This window comes from Myotis brandtii, unplaced genomic scaffold, assembly GCF_000412655.1.
Source record: "Myotis brandtii unplaced genomic scaffold, ASM41265v1 scaffold29, whole genome shotgun sequence".
Lineage (NCBI taxonomy): Eukaryota > Metazoa > Chordata > Mammalia > Chiroptera > Vespertilionidae > Myotis > Myotis brandtii.
The window spans coordinates 22,170-28,784 of NW_005361075.1; positions in this window are offsets into that span (position 1 = coordinate 22,170).

Here is a 6,615-nt window from a genome sequence, read left to right on the forward strand (position 1 = left end):
TAATGCCGCGACCCTTTAATACAGTTCCTCATGTTGTGGTGACCCCCAACCATAAATTTATTTTTGTAATTTTGCTACTGTTATGAATCGTAATGTAAATATCTGATATGCAGAATGTATTTCCATTGTTACAAATTGAACATAATTAAACCATAGTGATTAATCACAAAAACAATATGTAATTATATATGTGTTTTCCAATGGTCTTAAGTGACCCCTGTGAAAGGGTCGTTCGACCCCCAAAGGGGTCGCGACCCACAGGTTGAGAACCGCTGTTTTATAGGCCTCTTGAGACCCGCTCCAACCCCTCCCAGGGGTCCTGAGCACTTCCTCCACTTTTGGGGGAGGGGGAGACACAGACCTCTGGCCTCCAGTGTTTAGCCCCAGCTTCCAACAGTCCTCACGGCCCCTCGGGCACTCTCACCACCTGTAGTGGGTTCAGTAGTCTCTCCAAGAAATTCATGTCCACCCAGGACCTCAAAACATGGCCTTATTTGGAAAGAGGGTCTTTGACAATGTAATTAATTAAGGATTTAAGCTGAAATTATCCTGGACTTAGGGTGGGCCCTAAAACCCATTACTGATGTCTTCACAAGAAGAGGAGAGGACACACAGGGGGAAGAAGGCCACGTGGAGACAGAGGCAGAGATTGGAGTTTTGCTGCCACACACCAAAGAACACCTGGGGCCACCAGGGGCTGAGAGAGGCAAGGAAGATTTCTTCCCTGGAGCCTTCAGAGGGAGCACGGCCCTGCTGACACCTTAATTGCAGGCTCCTAGCCTCCAGAACTGCGAGAGAATAAATCCTGTTGTTTTAAGCCACCCAGTTCGTGATACTTTGTTATAGCAGCCCTAGGAAACTAATACAGCATCTCACCCCGGTCCTTCCAGCCCCAGCAGCAATCAATGGCGGATCCCTGGCAGGAGGAATGCCATGGCTTGGGCTGGGGCCCAGTGGCCTCTGCCAAGCCTAGGAGGAGTGGGGGAGGAGATGGGCTGTAACTTTCAAATGACCCCTCTCCACCCACACTCCCCTGCTGAGCAGCCTGGGGAGAAAACCTGGCATCAGCTCCCCCAGCTTCCTACCATCAATAGCACGTCCTGCGCCCAGGGGGCCCTGCCCTCCAACTCCCCATGGCCTACCCTCGTCCTGTCCTGTGGCTGGGGAATTTTCCATCCCACCCCCAAGTCAAAGTCATTAGATTTAATCATTAACAGGGCGGGTGTTAATTAGCAGGGCAGGGTGATCATCCATGCTGCTGAGGACACAGCTGGACATCAAGAACAGCTGCTCAAACAAGGGTGGGAAGAGCTGAATCTGGCTGGAAAGAGGCAGGAGTGTCTGCCCCCAACTCTGGAAGCTTTGAAATCCCCATTTCTTCATCCCTGATTGTTCCAGAGTCAAAAGAAACATTTGCTAAGATGAATTCCTCCCTATTCGTGTCTATTTCTCAAGTGTTTAATGGGTGCCAGGCACTGAGCTAGGTTCTTTATGGACATTCCCTCCTTCCACCCCTCACTACAGTAACAGACAGGCCTGTTATTTACGAGTGAGGAAACTGCGGCTCAGAGGGGTTAAGTGACTTGCCCGAGATCACAGAGCTACTAAGTGGCAGAGCTGGGAACCCAAGCAGGGTGTTCCAGAGCCTAGGGCACCGTGCTGGAAGGAGCTGGCGGGGGAGGGAGTATGCATCCGAGCAGTCAGAGGTCATGCTGACCTTCCCCCTTCCTCGATGTGCCTCATTCGTATGCTTCCACTTTTTAAATAATTTATAATGGCTTAGTCATCAATTATAATTACTTAGTCATCCTGTTCCACACTGACCCCTACTAGTCTGTCAGATGCTAGTGGACAGAGACTGTACCTGTTTTGTGCTCCACTGATCCCCGGTGCTTAACATAATGCCTGGCGCATGTGACTACCCAATAAGCACTGGTTGGAAGAATAAATTCAACCTCTTAGGAAGCTCGGGGTGGAAGGGACTAGCTAGAGGCCAGCTGGGGAGTGGTCTGCTAGACTGGTGATGGTCATAGGGTTAAAAATGCATCTCATGAGGTCCTCTGGTCCATGCCCCTGCTTCAGTTCAGCCACTGCCCGGCCATAGCCACCAAATCTGGTGGGAAAGTGTTAACATGGGTTCTAGTCCTTGGGAGAGCTGCTTTCTCCCTCTTGGCCTCAGTTTCCCCTCTCAAGCTGGTTGGATTGGCTGATTTTTAAGTCTCTTTCTTGTGGTTCAAAAAAGAGGCAAAGCACTTTGGAAATGAGCATCTCCTCTGTTTGAATCACCAGCGCTGGACCCATTCCCGAGAGTGCCAGCTGCAGGAGGGTGCATCCCAAGCCTGGCAGGATTCCACGATGGGCTTCTTATCAGGCAAACCAGGACTTACTAGGACAGTCAGAGGAGGCTGGGCCTTCCAAGCCAGCCCCTGAGAGGCCACACATCTAGGCTAATGGTGCTGCTGGGGCCCACAAGAAGCTCTGGACACTTTGGCACAGAGGCCTTCTAGGTGGGCCTTGGGGTCCCCGGGGACACGGAGCATCCCTGCAGGGTGCCCACACCCCTGCTTCAGATCAGGTTCCGCTCCCACCTGGCCTCCTGCCTTCACGACATGGCCCCGAAAGACTCTCACTCGTTTCCAGAAGAGCCAAGCCACCCAAAGGACAGACATGTGCTCCCCATGAGGACTCACAGCATATGCCACCGGCTCTGAGATGATTCCAAGAGTTTCCAGAAATGCTGGAGAAACAGCAGCAAATTGGCATGAGCATACGGTCCCCAGGGGGACTGCTTGGACGGGCTCCTGCTCCTTTGGGTGGATGAAACCCGTCGGTAGCCTCCCCTCCTCGGAGCTGTGCAGGTGGAAAGTGTGTGCATCTTGTATTCAACACGCAGGAACGCACCCCTGCCCCTGAGCCAGGCCGGCAGAAATGCAAAGGTGGAGGTGAGGGCCCAGACTCCTGGGGTCTCATCCTGGTTCTGAGACTTCCTACCTATGAGACTGGAGCTCCCCACTCAGAATGCAAATTATTAGAACAGGAAGAAACCTGTGCAGTCCTCTGGCTCCCACTTTTTACAGGAGAGGAAACTGAGACCAGTGTGTGTGTGTGTGTGTGTGTGTGTGTGTGTGTGTGTGTGTGTTGGGGATGGGAGGGAGTGACCACCCCAGAGTGGCCCGGACAGTTGGAGAAATTGAACTCTGACCTCCCAAATACCAATCCAGACGGCCCATCCAGTATGACCTTTCTCCAGGACTCTGCCCTTGAAAAGCAAAATAAAGATCATACTACCTGCCCTCCTTCCTGGTGGGTTGTGAGGATTAGTGATAATGCATGAGAAGGCTGCGGGGGTGGGGAGGATAGATAAATAAAAGCAGAAAGTGCTGAGAGCAACAGGAGCAGCCTATTAACCCAGGGTCCGGCTCCGAGGGTCGGGGCAGGTGGGAGCTGTTAAGTGACTGCACCACTGAGTCACATCCCTGTAACCTTGAATATTTCATGGATCCAGAAGTGTACCATACAGAACAGCTACTGCTCCCCCGGCAGGGGCTGTGGCTGCAGCGGGGACGTCAACGCTTGCACACGCAAGCACACCTTGCACAGGCCCGTGCAAGCTGGGGGAAGGGGCTGGGAAAGGCGGGCTCCAACTCTTACTCATTCCAGGAAAGGCTCCAGGAGCAGGCATGGTGTGCTCTGCAACTCCCCGGCCCTGTGGGTGAGCAACCCACACCTTTTCCACCCACAAGCCCAACAGACACTCACTCAGCTCTTAGCATAAAAAAGTCAAAACGACATACTCACACCTTCACAGACAGACCCATGGCAGCTCACGTGGAGACCCCAGCACCAAAGGTTGCAAGCCAGTCACATGCCATCTCCCCGCTACCCATAAACGCTTTACCACCCACCCCCAGCCTCCTCCAGAAGCTAGTACCAAGAGCTGTCTCTCTTCCCTCTCCCTGCTCTCTCCTCCTCCGCTTCCACCCCAGCACCAGCTGCTCCTGGGACCCCTCTTTCCACGCAGTCCTCCATCAGCCATCTCTCCAAAGCCTGAGCTCTCTGGGCCCCTCTCTTGACCTACAGCTTTTGGAGAAGAGAGCTTGAGACTCTGGAGCTTGAGAAAGCAACATGAAGAATGTTATGAGACTTTGGGAGGAATTTCCATGGCCAGGCCGAATGTGAGAGGAAGAAGGGACTCTGGCCGAAACCGGTGTGGCTCAGTGGATAGAGCGTCGGCCTGCGGACTGGGGGGTCCCAGGTTCGGTTCCGGTCAGGGGCATGTGCCTTGGTTGTGGGCACATCCCCAGTGGGAGATGTGCAGGAGGCAGCTGATCGATGTTTCTCTCTCATCGATGTTTCTGGCTCTCTGTCTCTCTCCCTTCCTCTCTGTGGAAAATCAATGAAATATATTTAAAAAAAAAAAAAAAAAAGAAGGGACTCTGAAAGAGGCCTAGGCAAACTGGATGACTGAGGCGGGAGTGGAAGGTCTTATGAGAGCCTGGCAAGGTCTCTCTCCTAACTCCGCTGCCCTTCTAGGAGATAACGAGACCAGAAAAACAGCAGCTATTAATTTATTGAGGGCTCCATGTGCCAGATACCTTACCTCATAGGATACTCAACCCTAACAGGTAGGGACTCTTCTGCCCATTACACAAATGAGGAAATCGAGGCCCCAGAGATAAGGGTGTGGGAATTCAAGTTCCAGGGTCCTGATGGAAGGAGTAGGGAATAGACAAGTTATTTATTAAAGGACTAGAGGCCTGGTGCATGAAAATTCGTGCACTCAGCAGTGGGGGGCTGGGGAGGGCCCTCAGCCCAGCCTGTGCCCTCTTGCAGTCCAGGAGTACTCAGGGGATGTCTGACTGATGGCTTAGGCCCCCTCCCTGTGGGGAACTGGCCTAAGCAGCAGTCTGGCCTCCCTCTGTGGGAGGCTACCAGTGGGTGATCTGGGGACAGCACCGGCCGGCCCAAGCCCCCAGCCCCCATCGCCCTTCCGCCACCGCTGCTGAGGTAAAAGGATTAGCTGAAAGTGCCATCCCCTACCTCTGACCGCTGGCACCACCTGCTCATGGGCCCTGTCCACCCACAGACAGGACGTTCCACCTTTTGGTTGATTTGCATATTACACTTTTATTATATAGGATACTTTGGACCCTGCTCTGTGCATGTGTGCTTAGGAGGTGCGTGAGTGCAAAGGAAGTCAGAGCGAGCACCTGTATCTCCCATTCCATCTTTCTCTTGGCTTCTTGCCTCACACCCCCTCCCTCTGCTGTCACTTCTAGGGAGTGGGTAGCAATTGACCAGAAGAGGGGCTAAAGACTCCAATCAGCAGTTTCCTAGGCCAGTCCTGCTACATCAAAGAGAGAGCAAGGGAACCCTGCAAATGCAGACTGGGTGTAGGGGGTCCTGGAATCCAAATGACTGCAAAACAGAGCTAGTTACGGCAAATGGAGGTCTGGCTGGCCCTCTGGGCCCCTATATCCCCAGCACTGCCGTGAGAAAACCGAGCTGGGCCTGGCATGTGTGAAGTGATATGGCTGGTGGGCGGGGGGGGCGTACAGAGGAGGTTATTTTGGGAGGTAACATGGGAAGGGACCATGTGAAATCCAGGCCAAAAAAGGGCTGCCTGGGAGAAGAGGAAACTGAGGGTTAAGGCTGACCCTTTACAGGAGAGGCTGACCATGGGGTCCCCAGAGAAGCAGGCATGGATTGCATGGGACTTTCCAGTTGTTCATTTTAAAGCAAAAGGAACACATCTTTAGCCCTGGTCCCTGCTGGGACCTTCCCTTAGAATTCCCTGTCCCTTGTCCTCCCCACCCCAGTCCTTCTCTTCCCCCCTCCCCTCCTCCCCCCAGAATGTCCAGCCCTCCTCTCCCCAGTGTCCTGGCACCTCTTCTCTATCTATCCAGTGGCCCCCAGACCTGGCATAGCGCCCACAGATCCTATGAATATTCTGTCTCCTTTACTCTCTAGTATTGATTGACATCCTGGTCCTACATCAAACTAGTAAGTTCTTCACATAGTCTAACCCCATCCCTTCAGTTACAGCAGATTATTTCATATTCTGCCAATAGTGAAAGTGGAAACCCAGGCCATCTGTAAGCAAGCCACCCCACCAAGGAGTTTCCCTCTCCATTCACCAGCATCCTCTTCTTGCAGGCCTTTCACCTGCTTTTCCATCCCCATAATTTAGCAAGCAGAAACAGAATTCTGTTTCACAAGCACTCTTGGCTCACCACCCCCGTTACTCCTTCTGCTGAGTCCCAGATGGTCCTCTCTCCCTGGGCCCTGCACCCACTGCCAACAGCACTTGGAGAAGAGGCTCTGGTCTCTGGAGACCCTCTAAGGTGTTCAGTCTCCCTCCCTGCCACCCAGGGAGCACAGGACCTGTGCCCAGACCCACACCTGGGCTCCAAGTTTCCACCTCCGCCCTAATGTCTTCTCTCAGGGGAAAGTCCCTCTCCACGTCTGGCCTTAATCCTTCCTGCTGCATACCCAAATACCCTGTCCTGCTTTTCTTTAGGAGACAACCCCCTTTCTCATGAAAGGAAATGAAATCTTTCGCTTTTGCTGCCTCCTCTCATGGGCAGGGCCCCTCCACCTTCCCAGCCCTAAACC